The sequence below is a fragment of the Pieris rapae genome, chromosome 7, assembly GCF_905147795.1.
Source record: "Pieris rapae chromosome 7, ilPieRapa1.1, whole genome shotgun sequence".
NCBI classification, from domain to species: Eukaryota; Metazoa; Arthropoda; class Insecta; order Lepidoptera; family Pieridae; genus Pieris; species Pieris rapae.
In genome coordinates this window covers 154,559-171,753 of record NC_059515.1, presented here as the reverse complement: position 1 = coordinate 171,753, position 17,195 = coordinate 154,559, and the positions used below count along the sequence as shown (strand labels likewise).

General features: G+C 35.7%; 1 protein-coding gene across 1 annotated transcript in view; it reads left to right on the top strand.

The window, feature by feature from the left end:
* Positions 1 to 6,990: 6,990 nt before the first annotated feature.
* The window catches only part of LOC110994639 (myelin transcription factor 1-like protein), a 34,836-nt gene continuing 24,631 nt past the window's right edge, over positions 6,991 to 17,195 (top strand). Inside the window, exon 1 of the mRNA XM_045628943.1 lies at positions 6,991 to 7,001. The gene's annotated coding sequence lies outside the window, so the exon portion shown is untranslated. The remainder of the gene's footprint in view (positions 7,002 to 17,195) is intronic.

The window sequence follows — 17,195 nt, the reverse complement described above, 5'->3', positions numbered from 1 at the left end:
TATATATATATATATATATATGTAATAATTCTTTTTTAAATTAGTAACATAATTTACGTAAAATATGTTATATTTTAGTAAATTTAAAAAAAAATCTATACTTGTAAAGTATAGATTTTTTTTATTTCAAATAGGTTATATATTTTTTTATCATTCAAAGAGTTTTTACTTTGATTATTGGAAATTGTTAAAAATAAAAACAACAATTCAAAAAGCAAAACTTTCTTCTCTAATTGCAAAGATTTATTTGTAATACTTCGGCAAAATAATGTCATCTTTTGGAGTTCGGACTCGGGTTAGGCCAACATACAATTGCTATCTGTAAAACATGTTTTTTTTTACATATTGATATTGATAGTTTCCCCAGCGCACGTGATAACAGTCTATCAGAACGCCAAATCGTAAAATGATTCCTTCATGAGTGATTTGAGAGCGGCATCCGCTGTGTGAATTTGATAAGTGAGTTACAGAAATCAATTTATTATATAAACTATTTCATCGCAGCAAATATTTGCCGAGGTCTACGGAGTAGCTTGCAACTACTGTGAAGTTATTGGCTGCACACTTGATAATCTTTCTTCGTATGAACCCGTTAAAATGAATTCTGAATCATTTTATTAGAAAATGATATTTGCAGCATTTATAATGTAAAAAAATAAGACCTTTCTGTTGAAAGATATTTTTTTTTAAATAAATATACTTTCTACTTCCCACTGAATGAATTATAAAAGCCGATGTAATGATTATTCAAATGCTTATATTAAGTTTATGCACAAGCCCAGTTCGTGTTCTATATAATTTGTGAAACCTAAAGTGATTTTAATGTTGGAAACTTTCATGTTTTAATAAACTTCAAGCTGAAGCGCTTCTATATTAACCTCTGTAACCGACTGGTTCTTTTCATACGATCTAAAGTGTTTTCTGTGCGCTTCTGTTTTCATACCGCAATTAAACTGCTGTTAAACTTCTTGCAGTCAGTGTTTGCCGAGCACCTGAACGGCCCGTGAAACTTGTTCGGTACTTGGTGTTTGCCTGCTAATTATCTCAGGCTCTACGAATCAGCGAACAAAACGCTGACCCGACCCGAACGGTCAAACGCGGCTCAACCGTTTCACAGCTCTATTCAAGTATGGTTTCCGTCCCTGTAACCATAGTGACCGCCTTTGCTATTATTTCATTGTATCAACATTCATATCGACGTCACGTGTAGCGGCTCGCTTAAACGAGGGGAAACCGAAGCCAGATTTGTCAGGTCTCCTTCCAAATTAGACTCCGCAGTCCGGCATTGGCACTTCACGCGTTTAAAATCAAAAGCTTGAAGGGTTACGTAATCCGGACCTTTTTCGGCGCGACTTGTGTTTGTGTGCACGTCTCGTCTTTTGTCACGTATTCTTAATTAAGGACCGCTGGCTGCCGAGCGACCCCACTCGTCACATTTTCATATTGATTGTAAGAGGGCTTCCCTTATATGTCTTTTTGGCGATAATTATTTTCAGTGTCCTCGTTAATCTTTAGAATATCGAAAAGCAATAGGTTTCAAGAGAATCCCGTAACAAAAATCACGTAACGTCGCCCCTCTATTTGCGAATAGGAAGCTGAGCCTAATAAACCGCCGCTTAACCTCTCACAACAAAGCCGATACAAACGGAGTGACATCCCGTCTAAAGAGATTCCGCGAAAAAAGCCGCCGGTGACGTGTCAAAGACACCGCGAGGGGTCCTCTTTGTTGCCTCTTGAAATATTTTTAAAGCTTAACTCCTTAGCGAATTGAGAGATTAAGTCCTTTTTGAAGAGGCAACCGGTCCCCGGGGTCGGGCGTGATCATTCCTTCGGATCTCATTTCCGCGGATGCTCTATTTGATTGTTATTTTTGTTACTTTTCTGATTTCGTTCGCTCGCCGCCGGGATTTGAAGTGCCAGTTGACACTTTTCACCGGAGCGCGATAAGTGTTTTTCAACGTTTTTCTTTAAGCAGCTTTGTTAGTGTTTCGCTACGTAACGAGCGACCGTCACTGGAACGCAGTACTGTGTATTTATATTTGAGCCGAAGCGACCTACAAACCCACATTGACGATTAATGCGCGGGCTTCAAAGTGGACAAACGCGTAGACCGCACGTTAAGCCGCAAGAAAATATGTAAATTAGCATAAGGCAGTAGGTAAGCGCCGTAAGCCGTGTAATTATTCACATCGGATTTGCAAATCGCGCCCGGAGCGTTCCGTTTCCGCACACGCGAATTAAACTGACCCTTAGCGTGCGTTTAAATCAAAACACATGTGCTGAGAGCGGGTTCAGGCGGCCGCTGATTTTGAGATGAGGGCATCCCCTTTTTGCGGGTCCCTGCGTCGATTCCTTGGCGGGCGATGATCGATACTTCACCCCCGCCGGCGGCCGCGACCCTCCTTCCCTCGCTCTTAATTAGGACTCGGAATCTGCGTCGGACACACACACGCACACCGACACGGCTATAATGTTAATCAACTTTCATTATGCACTAAGGAATTATATGGGCACGCCTGAGGAGTGATTATCCGCGTAGGCCGCGACCCTGCCTAAGAAATCATACTTTATGGGTACCTCGCCAACTAGGCAGGCATTAGAATTAATGGCGCTTATATCACGACACAGCCATTGTTCCTCATCTAGAGTGGAACGACTATTATTACGAAGAACATGACTTTGCCTAGTGCTCAGATTCTTAGTAAGTCTCAGATGCCACTTACTTACTCCCCAACACACTAGGAACCCACATTTAAAAGATTGAAAGCGAAATTAGTGACATATCATAAAGCTGAATAGTCCTTTAATCGTCCAAGACTGTGTCGGGCTTCGTATTGAGTAATCTACGGTTATGAGGATAAACCTCCAATAAATCTTTCACTTAACCCACCCTTTAATTAAGGCGTGTAATAAAATTTAATTGATCAAAGCGGATAGTTTGCCTATCAGCCAAGCTTGTGTAATAATTATGAAAATAATATGTACTAATTCGATACACCTCATCGTAGGTGAAGATAGTTCAAATTTAAGAAAATAATATTAGGTACTCATAATCACACATTGCGAACACCAATCGTAGTTTAGAATAAGGTTTTAATAGTTAAACAATTTGGTAACAAAAATAATGTTAAAAAACTGTATAAATTCCATTCCGTTAATATGAATCAATCATTCAAGGGCTCATTTGATTAATGAAAATTCTTGTTTCATTTTCTCCTCGCACAATTTATTTATTGTCTTAACTCTGTATCTGACCAATTTACCAAGACACGTTCACCAGTATACACTTTACAGAACATAAAGCATCAAGTTATGCTGGTGGAGTGTAATATGTTGGGATTTTCACGGGCCCTTCAGCTAATGCAATAGATGAGGTGTTCTCATTAATAACAAAGAACGTCGGGACCAGCGGGTTGCCGCGGGTTACTCCAACAAATTAATAAGATTATTAACTCCTTCCGACAAGTCATTCTTTCCCAACGTATGAACCAAGTATGGTTTTAACGCTAATTACTTGGAGAAAAAGACTCCCTCTATAATCTCGACTTCCGCGAAGATCTTCGGATAAATAACGGCCCCGTGTTTTATTTGCTAAAGTCTATGTTGGGCGAGATTACATATTTTGATTTGTTTAGAAACTTCTTAGACACTTGTGCCATCAAACAACAGACTCAAAATAAAAGCCTCAATCCGCGTTGGGCCCATCCAAAACATTTAGGCACATGTGATTGATTGTAAATGAAGTAGGCGAGGGTGATAGTTATTAATGACGCTTGGCTCCGCCCGCACTTCTTTATTTACCCACTAACACCTATTAGCAGTCGTCCGATACACTACCTCACAATATATCATTCTGAATCGTATCAATCAATTTACCAAATTATAATCTTACGTATCACCCCTTTAATACGCATCTTAATATATATTCGCTTCGACATAACTCATTTCTTATTAAACTTAAATATACCAAGATAGCTTTGAGTAATTAAGCTTCTAAATCGCTGCCAGCGATAGGAGAGGCTCTTGTTTTATTTCAATTAAATTCCAATCGTAAAGAGTTTTCAACCACAGGAGTCACTCTATCTTCGACGATTTAAACAGATGTCGTGTTAAGGAGGTCCTCTCGGAATATTCGTTTGGAATTTAAATTGCAAATTCGTGCGGCGGCAGGTGCAGCCTCGCGATTGGAACACACCTCTCTTTCTAAGCCGTACTATTTAACCTCCGTCTCGCTCGCGGATTCTCTCGAAATCAACGAATAATGAACGTCAACAAATAAAACTCGAGCGTTACTAATTACTGGGTCCGTTTGAAGGAGAGGTAATCTTTGCACTTTATTTCGAAGAGGAAATCTCGAAGCTAATGGCGTTAATTTAAAAGCGGCCGATGACTGTGATTTTTCTCGGCGTGAACTTTTCAACTGATATTTATCGATGGCACAAAAACGCTTTCGTTTAGCCGTTTTGTCTTTTGTGTGCTCGTTTGACGAATGAAACTCGCCCGAAAGTGATATCTTACGCTTTTTATAAAGGCCAAAAGTAAACAATGGTAGCAGTTCTAAATTAAACTGGTATATTTGAATTGTGTTATAGTCTGTTTGGGCAGGCCGATCACGAAGCGGCCTGGTCTTAATGAATGAAGAAATTCCGAACCACCCTTCACACATCCCTTCTCCCTCGCATAGATTGTAAAGCGGTCGCGCTATTTTTCTTTGATTACTCTATACTCTAATCTAATTTTGATGTGAAAAGAAATAAAATAAAATTTGTCGTTAATCTTCGTCGTGTCCCCGTCTTAGGAGTAATTAGCTTCCCAATTTTAAAGAGCGGCTCCGCGCTGCGTGGCTCCCATCAATCCGCTCCCCTGCCCGCTACCGAATCGATAATAATTAATTATTTTTGACATAATCACAGCCAAAATCCATTCTGTTTTTGCTAATTCACGTCCCCACAATATAACGGAGCGTTGCTTTTAAGGCCGGTCGGATGAAATTGATAAAAAATAAATAAGGCGCAACTTTTCCGCAACTCAAACAGATTTGAAAAAGGCTAACGTTGCTAGATATCGGGTGATAGATTGACTCTTTTATCATATACAAACTAAATAAATAATACAAATATCAATTAAAATTCCTTTAATTAGTGCATGAATTCAATTTTTAAAATAATATTTTTTACGCTTCGTAAACTGTAGAAACAGATGCTTTTATGGGTTTTTAAAATTTTCAACTCTTAACCTTATAAGTAATTGAAGGAATTGCGTGATCACTTGAAGAAGGCCTTTGTGTGAGGTGAAGGAAGCACGTGACATACAAACACAAATACTGTAGTGACATGGGACCGCTATCATCCATACTATTGGACACTGAGTCAATATTGTACAGACATAATGGTCTAAGATTTCAATGTGGGTACTTGCAACGTTTCAATTTGAGTGTTGCAGGCAATCAACAGTGTTCAGAGACATCATCTCCCTTATTATGTCAAGAATATAATATAATACATTACAAAATCACATAATGAAATAAAAGAGATTTACCTTTTAATTATTCAATAAATATATTGAATAATAATATATTTATACATAATAATGTATAAATATATTGTATATGTTTCATTCAACGTGAGAGACTAGGATATTAGCGAATATGCAATTTACCTGCATTCAAAAATCTAGAAAAACTGTATCGTTTTTGAAAAATTTATTTTACCAGGTTTATATAATATAAACCATTCCAAATACTGCATTGTATTAACAAAGTAATATAATAAAATATAATCGTTTAATCACTATAATTATACAATAAACGTGTTAAGAACTACATTATTTCTTATAGACAAATCCAATGCAAGGCCAAAATACATAGTAAAATTATGTACGCTTGGGGCGCTTTCGGGCCGTGATTAAAATCGTCCAGGCATACACAACGAGACCGGTATGTTTGAATACTTTCCAACTTCTCCTGGTCGAGGGTACACCTGATGTTTATTACGGCTAAGACTGAGCCACTTGAACGCTGTTTGTTTAGGCCTGACCCACTTACAATACACGAATAATATTCCGTATAATCGATATGCGAGAGGTAATTGAGATGATGCATATTTTATGAAGGATTTTCTTTTTGCGTTTGAAGGGTTTAAATATTATGTCGAATACTATATCCACTTCTATTTTTCAACACAACACGATTTTCTTAACTAAAAGCATTCGACGATTTCATATTCACAACAGCACCCATATCCAAAGCTCGGATCACTGATAGTGACGTTTCCATAATTAGAATCATCTGATTTTGTATACAGAAACTTAGTCAATTTAAATATATACTATCTGCGGCATCCTTATTTTTTTTTCAGATATTTTGCAATTTTTAAATGCACCAAAAGTTTCTTAAGTGAATTGTAAAAAAAAGAATAATAAAAGGAAATCAATCAAACTTTCTTAGACCTGGACTTCACAATTTTGGTTATACCTGTATAAACGCGACATATATATGTTTAAACCTCAATGTAAATATAGCTTACGTGCTGGACGTACACATGCTAATGCAAGAAGTTTTTAATTAAAACCGTCCGTCGTTAAGAGGCTACGTAATGGCTGATCCTCGGGAGGGACCCGATATTGGGTGCGTAGAAAGCCAATGTACAAACATATTTAGGTCCGGTGTTCGAAGCTAATCACCAAACGGGTAAAGACGCCTGTGTACACAATGCCTTGTACCCCTTTCTTATTATTAATAACTAAGAGGAAGCCGCCTTCACCAAATGTTATATACTTACCGAGTGTGTATACTTCATGTTTAACGTTATTATTAAATAGGATTTCTAGACTATTCTAATTTACAATCTATCTGGATAAATCACATTTCAATAGGAGTTTTCTATAATCGGGCGTATAGTTAAAAAAATGTGACTATGTTTTATTTTTAGTACACAAATTAAAACTTAAAACTATTCTTGTTTCCAGATGCAAGAGACTGCGACGACGACAGCTCAGACAGGGTAAGTAAATATTAAACCATGTAAAAAAAGTGACGATCAAAACCCACTCGAGTTTCCCCGTAATACAAAGTTCGCAGTCGCCTTTATGGCCTCGGCGACTTTGGCGGTCGGAGAAGTGCAAGCTTGTTTACTCATATATCAGTTGAATTACAACATTTCTTTGTGATAAGCCGACTCCCTCGCTGCCAATAAAGTGATTAAGTCTCAAATCGCTTTGTCGCCGCTCCCGACTTGATATATTGACTTCGAGATTTCGGTCACGACATGTGGGAGTTTATCTTTATTTCAATCGGGAATGAGCTGTTTCAAGCTGTGTTTGCTATAAAATAAAATCGATTGCATCCACGAACCCTCTTCACAATATTGGACTCAATAAATTGAATTTTATAAAAAACATTGATAATGCTTTAAAATATTACTTGATTGTCAAACATATTTAGATGAGCAGTAACCTTCTCAAAACCACTATTCTCGACCAACAGTTACGTTTATAGCCATGATAAGCATTGGCAGAATTGACCATGCATTCCTAAACGTTAACAAATCCGAAGCCAAATAGAAAAACATTAGCTTTTCGACCCTCGCTAGGTATTATCAGAACAATGTATAGCTATTACAAATAAATTGCCGTTCGAAATCGGTCCATGTTATAAATTTCATACGTGCTGAGAAATGACATACGGTATTATTTATTACGCAGGTTTTTTCGGGAAAATACAAAGAAGACATTGTGCTGTAATTGAGCTACCTTTTATTGGAGCACGCTAACATTTCACGACGATTTTCCGTGTTAAAAGAAAATGTCTGTATTATTTTTGACATGTGATGTTATTACAGCTTGTAGAAACATACTGAACTTATTGTTGGAAGGCTCGTCGCCGATTCGGCTACGGAGAACGTACTTATTAAAAAGCCATTTATAAAACAAATTTAATTAGTTTTTAATTAAATAGAATTACTCTTATATGTTATTAATTTAATTTAAATGAAACAATACAAAGGTGAGCAATACAATCACTTGAGCCAATGAACATTAACATCTGTCAACTAGTAATTTAGCTGTTACGAAGCGGCGTGTTTACAACGCTTCCGTTCTCATCGACATTAACGGGTGGCGCCATTAACCCTACAAATGACACTAAAATGAAATCTATTCATTTCCTCACAGAGTCAATCGTGGCACAGATATTGTTCAATTTCACGCAATAGGAACATTAGTTCCGAATTTGGTTTCATTTGCTATAGATACTTTTAACACAATCTTGGCTTATTAAATGCTATTCGTTTGTTTCATAGCGATAAATATTCGATTTTAATTTCCAATCTTGTAGTGATAAACATTTATTTGGATTGTAGGATTTTACATATTTTTCAAAAATTAACCAATAAGACCTCCTGTAATAAAGTTAAGGTGAAGAATGGGTTAATAAGAGTGCCCAAGAAATATTCTTGTTTTTTTAGCGAGATAAGTATCTTTCAGTCGACCTGTATTCAAAGACAAGAAGGAGCTAAATTTGAAGTTCGTGGCCAGGTTAAATGACTAGTAGATCCTACCAAGTTGAAAAAGTTGTCGTAGTCTCTCAAATGCTCATGACGAGTTATGAATGAAGATTTCAATAACAAACAAACAACGCTAAGAACAAAAATATGGCATCAACTTAGTCCATTGAATATCTAGTTACATTCTTCCTCTTAATTAAATGGATGCATAAAGCGTGAAAAATCGATTGCTTTTAATCAATGTCCCAATGATGTAGATATTTCGATATACTGAACGAAACCGTGCTACTGGATGGGTTAATTTGTTACGATGTTTATCCGGTTTGACCCCGGGTCCAATTTTACTGCTTCAATATGATATATAGCTAATTAATTACCCGAGGGAGTAGAATATTCTCATTTTCATCAGAGCTTAGAGATCATTCATTCATGATCTCTAAGCTCTCTCAGGTCTTAAGCTGTTCTTGAAATATTAACGGCTGTTCTCATACGTTAAATTATTGTAGATAAATAAGTGTAACTAAAATGATGATAGACGTAGTATGTGTGTAATTGAATGTATCATTAATATATTTTAAAAAAATAAAAAATATATAGTAAATTTCGTATTTCGCAAAAAAAAAAAACGAAATTAATTATTAATCTTTATACTCGAAAGCAAATCTTGACTAATTTATGTAACATTCATTAAAAAAAATCTACTATCTATGGTACTGTCTATAATATGCCATGAGTTTGACATGTTCCTAAGACGAAGAAAGCAATACCACAGTGTCATTAATGTCTTCAAGACAAGATTAATATTAACGCTCGTCAGTCTGCTATTGTTGCCAAATCGATTATCAATTAGAGGATTACAATTAATTTTGACACATAAATCATCTTTAAACATTATGGAATATATAATGATTTTATATTCCTATAAAAAGATCATAAACTAATCTAAAGATAAAGATAAATTATAAATCGATGTATTCCTGTAAACTTTTATTTAAACCGAAGTGTCATTTGATTTTTTATTTTATTTTAGTGATATATACATTTATTTTATTATATTTTACATCATACTAGTCGAATAAGAAATGCTTATAAATTCAAAATGTCGTAAATTAAGATTAATTGAATTAAGTGAGCCATAAATTGCCCGTCAAATAACACGTCTGTTCGTGTAATTTTGTCCTCAGCACTTAGACCGTTAAAAAACGTAACGATACGGTATTATCAAAAATTGCCTTTATTACCCAAGAATTCGTCTTCGGTAACTATCTTCAGCAAATAAAAAATTAATATGTCGAGGGTGACCGGACGTAACGTGGCCAAATTGGACCAATCAGTGTTTGGTAAATGATGTTTCGTAAAATGTTGGATTCATATACGCTTGAATAAAAGTTTAAAAATATTTTACTCTTTTACACGTTATTACACATATAAAAATTAAATAATACTTAAAAGCAGTTGTGGAAGAAGCGGCCTTACCGCTACAACAATATTAATACTACAATAATAATACTACAAAAATAAATTTAGAATTATTTCGGAAAAACGCCTTCTGTATGGCAATTAAAATTTACAATAGATTACCGAAAGAACTTAAAGATCTTCCGACAAGAATCTTTAAAAAGCGACTTAGTGCATTACTTTTAGAAAAAACGTACTACTGAATAAACGATTATTTGTGTGAGACATGGTAATTTATATAAATTTGCGCGCCACTGTGTGTGGCAGAATATGCGAACGACTGACAATTGTACCACCTTGACATTTTGTACCATATTCCTGCAATGAATAAATTATTATTATTATTATTATTACTAAGTAATTTCATCGATATAACGTTCAGTTAAAAAAATGTTGTATGTAGTTTTATCTGGGCCTCAGATTTCTATAGCATCGTGTTCAATTACGTTTTTCTAAAAGCCAAGTAGGAGATATGCTTTGTGTCTCTGTTACACGCCATCAATTTTGGATATAAGGCACAATAATTTTATTAAAAAAATATTGGGTAAATGTGCACATAAACTGAAAGTATGCACAGCCGAGGTTGAAACCTACGGCCCCAGGATGAGACTCGTAGTCTCCACCCACTCTGCTCCTGAAGCTAATTAGGGACAAGAGTAAAAAAACTAAATAATAGATAAATTTATATTTTCAACATTTATGCGTATGAATAATGCATAGAAACTTAAAAAAATGGAACATTTTAGGTGAATAATTCGAATTCAATTAAGTTTATTTAATAAAATCCAAAGAAATTATTCATCGCTGAGATTTTATAAAACTCGTCACGCTCGGGCGGTCAAAAACAATACTTATTCAAATGAAACAAAAAGTAATTAACAAAGGAGATATCCCTCCGTCCTTAGAGAGGAGAGATTATTGAAAAAATAATTAATAAATATTTATGACGAGCCACCTGAGGAGCCCTGTCTCTCGAATCGGTTTTATCCAGTGCTCGAGACCACATCTGCGGCGTTACGGGAAAGCGCTTTATTACAAATGCAAAATTTTCCATTCATATTCAAAATTTTATATCCCAATGTGGCCGGGAGTGAGCTAATTTATTCCGGGGGAATCCGGAGACGTCCCAGCACCTCTCGTCTTGGGGTGGATTAGGAAGGGTTGAGCGTTACCAAATTGACAGGTGCCTGTCAAAAATTACAATTAATTATTGAGACCAATGCAATGCCGTGAATCGCAACGAAAGCTATAAAGTTGTCGCCGCTATCGTGCTGAGCATAATTTTGACGTGAAGATTCCACCGGTATTCGTAAACAAACACGCAGTAGGCTTGACATGCCATTGCACTTATTGTTTATTTAAACATTTCCATAAGACTTGCAATCATAAACCTAATGCGGTAAGATTTTTTCATTCATTTTAGAATCTTAAAGCAAAGAAAAAATATACATAAAAAATCGGTTGTCTGTAAAGTCGGTTTACTGACGATAGTTAACGTGACAACGTCATACGAAAATACCGATGGTATTGTTCTACTTAGAGCGGGATAACGCCGCATACGTCGTGTTTTTTCATGCAGGCAGCCGGCTACATCGAATTATAAGACGTAAAACAAACAGTTACACAAAAATATAGCCCAAGACGTAATATGTATTTACAAAAACATTTACAAAAGGGAAAACACAATAAAAATTATTCAATACATTTAACTAATTAATACCTTGTACCATTTAAAGATAACACTTTTTTATCGGATTGAAGCCATGTATTATTGTAAACTTATAATTATTTAACATAATTTTAAATTTATCCGACGTTTCGGGTGCTTTACAGCGTGCGTGTAAATAATTATAAGTTTACAATAAGCTGTATAAGCTTCAATCCAGTAAAAAAGTGTTTTCTTTAAATAAGTAATTTAAAGTTTTGTCCATTTGTCTGTGAGATGGTGTAAAAGTACGTCGTCGTACAATCACACGTCGTGTGTATGTGGGGTATTCTCATCCTGCAGGTGATCCTACGCTATGAATATTGCTTTTAAGCATATTCCGTGATAACTGATAGCTTAAACAAGTAAAGACTTAAATATTGGTAGTTGTATGTCCGGGCTGCGCGATACAAAACTGAGTTTTTTGCATAGTTGGTGTTGATGTGAGTGTTACTCTGAAACAAAGCAGATTTAAGTTACTTACCGACGTGAAGTTGTCAGCATTTTTTTTATTATTAAAACTTTGAAAACACCAATGTCATCAAACACAAGATCTTAGATAGTAAGACAACATCGGGGCGCAGTCATTACACAGTTTATGAGTAGCAGAGCAATTAATAGCGGTAATCCAGTGGCCATGCCGTTTTACGACACTCTACGACTCCTCGGCAATTTCATTGCACAGACAACTTATATTTTGTTTCTCTGACTACAACTACGAGTATCGAAATAAATAATTTTATTGGGATAACAGTATTTATTTAGAGGTAAAATATTACAAATTAAACTCATAATGATGTGTGTTCACAATAGCGTCATATACATTATAAATCCCACACAAAGCAATAACTGTAATAAACCAATGTGAAACTGCATAGTCCATATTTAATGGTTGCTCAGAAGTGAGCTTAACAAATGATCGCACTCCGTCATAGGTCAATACAAACGCAATGAACGTCCGGGAGTCAGAACTAGCCATTTGTCAACCAGCTGTTTTATGGCTGCTCGTAAAATCGCCATAGCTGAATAAAAACCGCTTTTGATGGTTTGATGGTGTGTTTAGCTTAAAGATTCAAGTATATGTCATCATATGGGTTGAGACAAAACCGCAGAATTATGTTTAACGTAACTACTTCCTGTTGCTACTACTTATTTACTGTTATATAAATAGAGCTTTGTAAATCTAATCAATATATTCAATTTTATTGTCCTATAGTATCTTCATCTACACACATGCACTAAATAGCATCAATGAATCACTAATCAATCATTGATATCGCACTCATATTAGGCCAGCCTTATCTGGCATTATTGATGACAACCATTTTTCATATTCGTATCTGCCCTAAGGCATTTGCAGGATATTTCATTTAAATAATCTATTTAAAAATAGAAGAATAATAATACAATATAACGGTACATATTTGCAATTTGAATTTCATGTCGTTATTTTGACAATACCTACTTATACAAAGCGAGTATAATTTAAGAATAGAATCAACGTAATTTTATCCGCTCGAGATATAGAATATAATTTATTTTTATTACTTGTACAGTCTTATATTATAATGATGAAACAGGCAACCGCACTTCACCTCAAGTTTAAATTACAGTTTAATGACATGAAATGTTAAAAATATTTTAAGGAACTTTCACTGCAATCTATTTCAAAAATGAAGGCATTAGCCATTAGCGCTCGCGCATCGTTCAGAATGTTCATAATCCGTACGTTCCCCTTTAATTTCGTTCGATCCACGGAATTTTCATACCGTCTGCGTCGTAAATATTTTGTCCGATTAACCATTCGTTCGACAGCCGCGAGGCGTAAGAAAATGTTAATTAACGAATCCATTGTTTTCCCGCCCGGCGGCTCCAAGATGGTGCCGCTTCCGATTCCGGCGACCGGTTTCTTTATGTGCCTTTCCCTTATTTTTGCATCACGAGAGGTATTGTGGCACGGCTGCGGCGCGGAGTGTAATGATTTTAATTTCCTCTAATCAAGCCTTCGGCGAGGCTTAAGAATTCTAATCGTGTATACCGCCGTGGTGGAAGCTGACAGAAACATCAGCACTTATTCTGATTGCGTCGAGTATGGCTCTGAATAATTAATATGCCTTTATTTCGCGTTATTCTCCAGCGAAACAAAGCATTGTCGCGTTAATTTATGAATTGTGATGGTTGAAATATCAACGAAATTCCTTAAGCTTTTTGTTACGGATTTTACAATCTTAATTACCTATGGTTAATCAGAGCGAAAAGACGTTAAAGGAACATATGTAGGTGTATTTATACAGGTATAAACAAGTATGGCTCATGTAGACCTCAAACCATACCAAATAATATAATATTTTCTCTTGTGCAAGGACCTTGGGACTTTCTTAGAAGCAACGAATAATATCATCACGTAATAACGCTGAGAACTTTTCTCCTAAATAGCGCCAAACTACATTCAGCGAACAGCGAAAATACGATCGTTCCAATGTAAAACATGATAGCCATTATCAAAAATATCACGACGAGTAAAGTTTAATTATATGGGGTTGAGAGAACAACCCCTTCGTTCAATTCGCACTAACGACCACATTTCGGTCGTCTAAATCACGGCCACGCCACTTGCAATTAATTTTTTGACTATAAAATGTTCCAGTCAGATGGCTGTAGGCACGCCATTGCAAGGAAATGGATTCGAGACAATTTAATAACATATTTATTTTCGTTTTCAATAGCTTTAACGAACTGTCGAAGATTTCATAATGTATCCTGCATTATAAATTCGAGAACGAATTAAATAACCTTATAGGTTATATAAAATATATCACTTAATATCTTTTAAATATAAAACAATTAGATAAAAACAAAATAGATTTGATCAGATATCCAAATCGCATGGTAAATGAAAAACGGTGAAATATCAATTTTCCTATCAGAATTGTAAAATCAAACAGAACTACAAATAACACCGGTTCCCCACTAACCGCTGGGTGAAAAGAACACAATCGCACGTGAGCCTTTGAATCGGGGTTTGTACGCGGTCGAATACTGCACAATTAAGACAACCCTTCCTGGCGCTGGTTAGTATTCAAACCGCTCGGTGAACGGAGCCATCACGCCGCACTCTTTGCGCTCTAAAATTAAGTGAGAATACAAATCTCTTCACACCAGGAGTGTCTCTATTTCATTCCGTATATTAAATGGGTTCGAAGTGCTCGAAACATCAAAGTTCATTACTCAATTAATCGAACCGTAAAAACTATTGGTTCGTAGACAATTATGTTCTGGTCCCAACGAGATTCGCGATTTCCACATGCTAATAAGTAAATTTAATCCCGAACAAATCAACTCAAATCCCCGACATACTTACAGCCCTCCAATGCGTAAGGCAGTAATAAAATGCTTAAAAACGATTACAGATCAATGAAGCGCACCTTCCCTCTCGGGACGCAAATAAAACCCGAGTACACACTTCAAATATGCTTTTCTTAATCGTTCTCATAAAACAAAGATCACCGCGATCTCCCTCGAAAATATAAAAATCACCCTCATTGCTCATACTGCGTCTATCGATGTGGGATTTTTCCACAAATTGTTTCAAAACGGAACCCTCAAATCGATATTGTTTATTCCGAAAGTTCACAAAACGCAATTGAAAATACAAATGCTAATTTTATCCATTCCGCGCACTCCCGCTATCGACTCGTCTAAACGACTATCGATTTTACACAATTATATAAACTTGCTTAAATTATTAGCAATTAGCTCAAATTATTATTTCGTGCTTCGGCACCTTTCTTCGGCTATTCTATCTTTCCTTAAGAAATAAGTGCCTATTCTTTAGCTTGGGAAATTGTATAGCAAGTGAGGTCGGCTCGCATTTAACTTGAGGTTTAAGGTTACTGACTTAAAGTGGCCTAAGGTATTGGTAAGTCGAATTGGCTTAAAAACCTCCCGGCGGATGTGTCATTGTAATTTACCGGGGATGACGAACGACGCCCGAAGCGTCTCGCGATTATAGCTAAAGCCATTTTAATCTTAACTAAGTTAAAAATCTTGCGTCCGACATTAGCATTAATCACCCTTGACAATCTCTGTTATGGATATGCTGCATCCACTGAATTTTCATTATTTATTACACCGTAAATAAGCGTACTTTCACTTAAAATGATTGTGCGGTATGCTTTTATGGAAATAATTTAGTCTCTTAAAAATTAAAATAACAGAAAAGTAGTGGTGGTATGGATAATGCAATAAAGATATTCTTTAAATTGGAAATCTTTTAAATTTAAAGAATATTGTTCATATAGCTTTATAATTAAAAAATAATAATTATAAAGCTATATGAACTTATCAATTAATATAAAAGATACCCAAAAAATAGTAATTATATGTGATTTAAGTTAAATCTTATCTTAATGGATCTAGCTAAATGAAATTTCGATCACAATATTAATTTTCCAAAAACAAAGGAAAATACCTTCATCAAGCATAAAATCTAAAGCTTAATTGAACGTCGACATTGAGAGATTTCAATTCAATTACTAAACCATATTTAACGAAATCCAATCCCCTTTTCCCTTGAGAAATAATATTATTTATTCACAAAAAATAATACAAAACGCGGCTACGAAACGCGCCCTGTTGGTTTAGCGGAGATCACTCGATGTAAAAGTTGGAGGCTGAGGACGGAGGCAGGAAGAAAACTTGGATAAACGAAACCCTCTAAAAATGATTGATGCCCAGACCGGCGGGGTGATCGCTCAGCAGCGTCAAGACTAAGCATTTTAAAACGAATAAACGTCGAACAGCCAATTTGAAAATGAACATCATTAGCGCTACTCGTCGATTCATTGCAGCTCCAATTTCACATTTTTGCCCAACCCCACTTCTATAAGCGAACAACTCGCTTTGTTATGAAATTGCTCTAATTTCTCGGTGTATTGGCAGTATTGGACGATTGTCTGAAGACACGTTATTACGGTGTTTAGCCCGGCGGCTACTGTAGTCGTTTGTTAATACAACAATTAGGTAGACAAAGCCGGTGGAGAGACGGTGTTATCTTGGCTGATGGTTACACAATGCCGCCCACCACGACAATGCACGCTCAATATCTTTATGCTGCCTTTTGAGAGTCGATGCACTCTGTGTTGAATCATACACCTCCATAAATATAGCATTCATTTTAGGGAACAGACTACTGAACTACAGATATTTCAAGTTCTCGTGGGAATTGTTCAAAATACTTTACGGTATATTTTATAATACCTAAAGAGGTTGTATAGTGAAAAATTAATTTGTACAGTCTTTATAATATGAATATTATTTTGTTTGATGGATATAGTATGGATATGGTACTTATACTAAATAAGTAATGTATATTAGTGTATCGACAGTTAATTCCTCTTTAAAGAAGGAATTGAATTGACTATTTTTCAATTGTACTTTGCAAACCAAGTAAGAACTTTATCTGATTGTATTTATTCTATGACCACTATGTCGAGACACCTAGACACCAAGCATTGTGTTCGCTTCCCTCA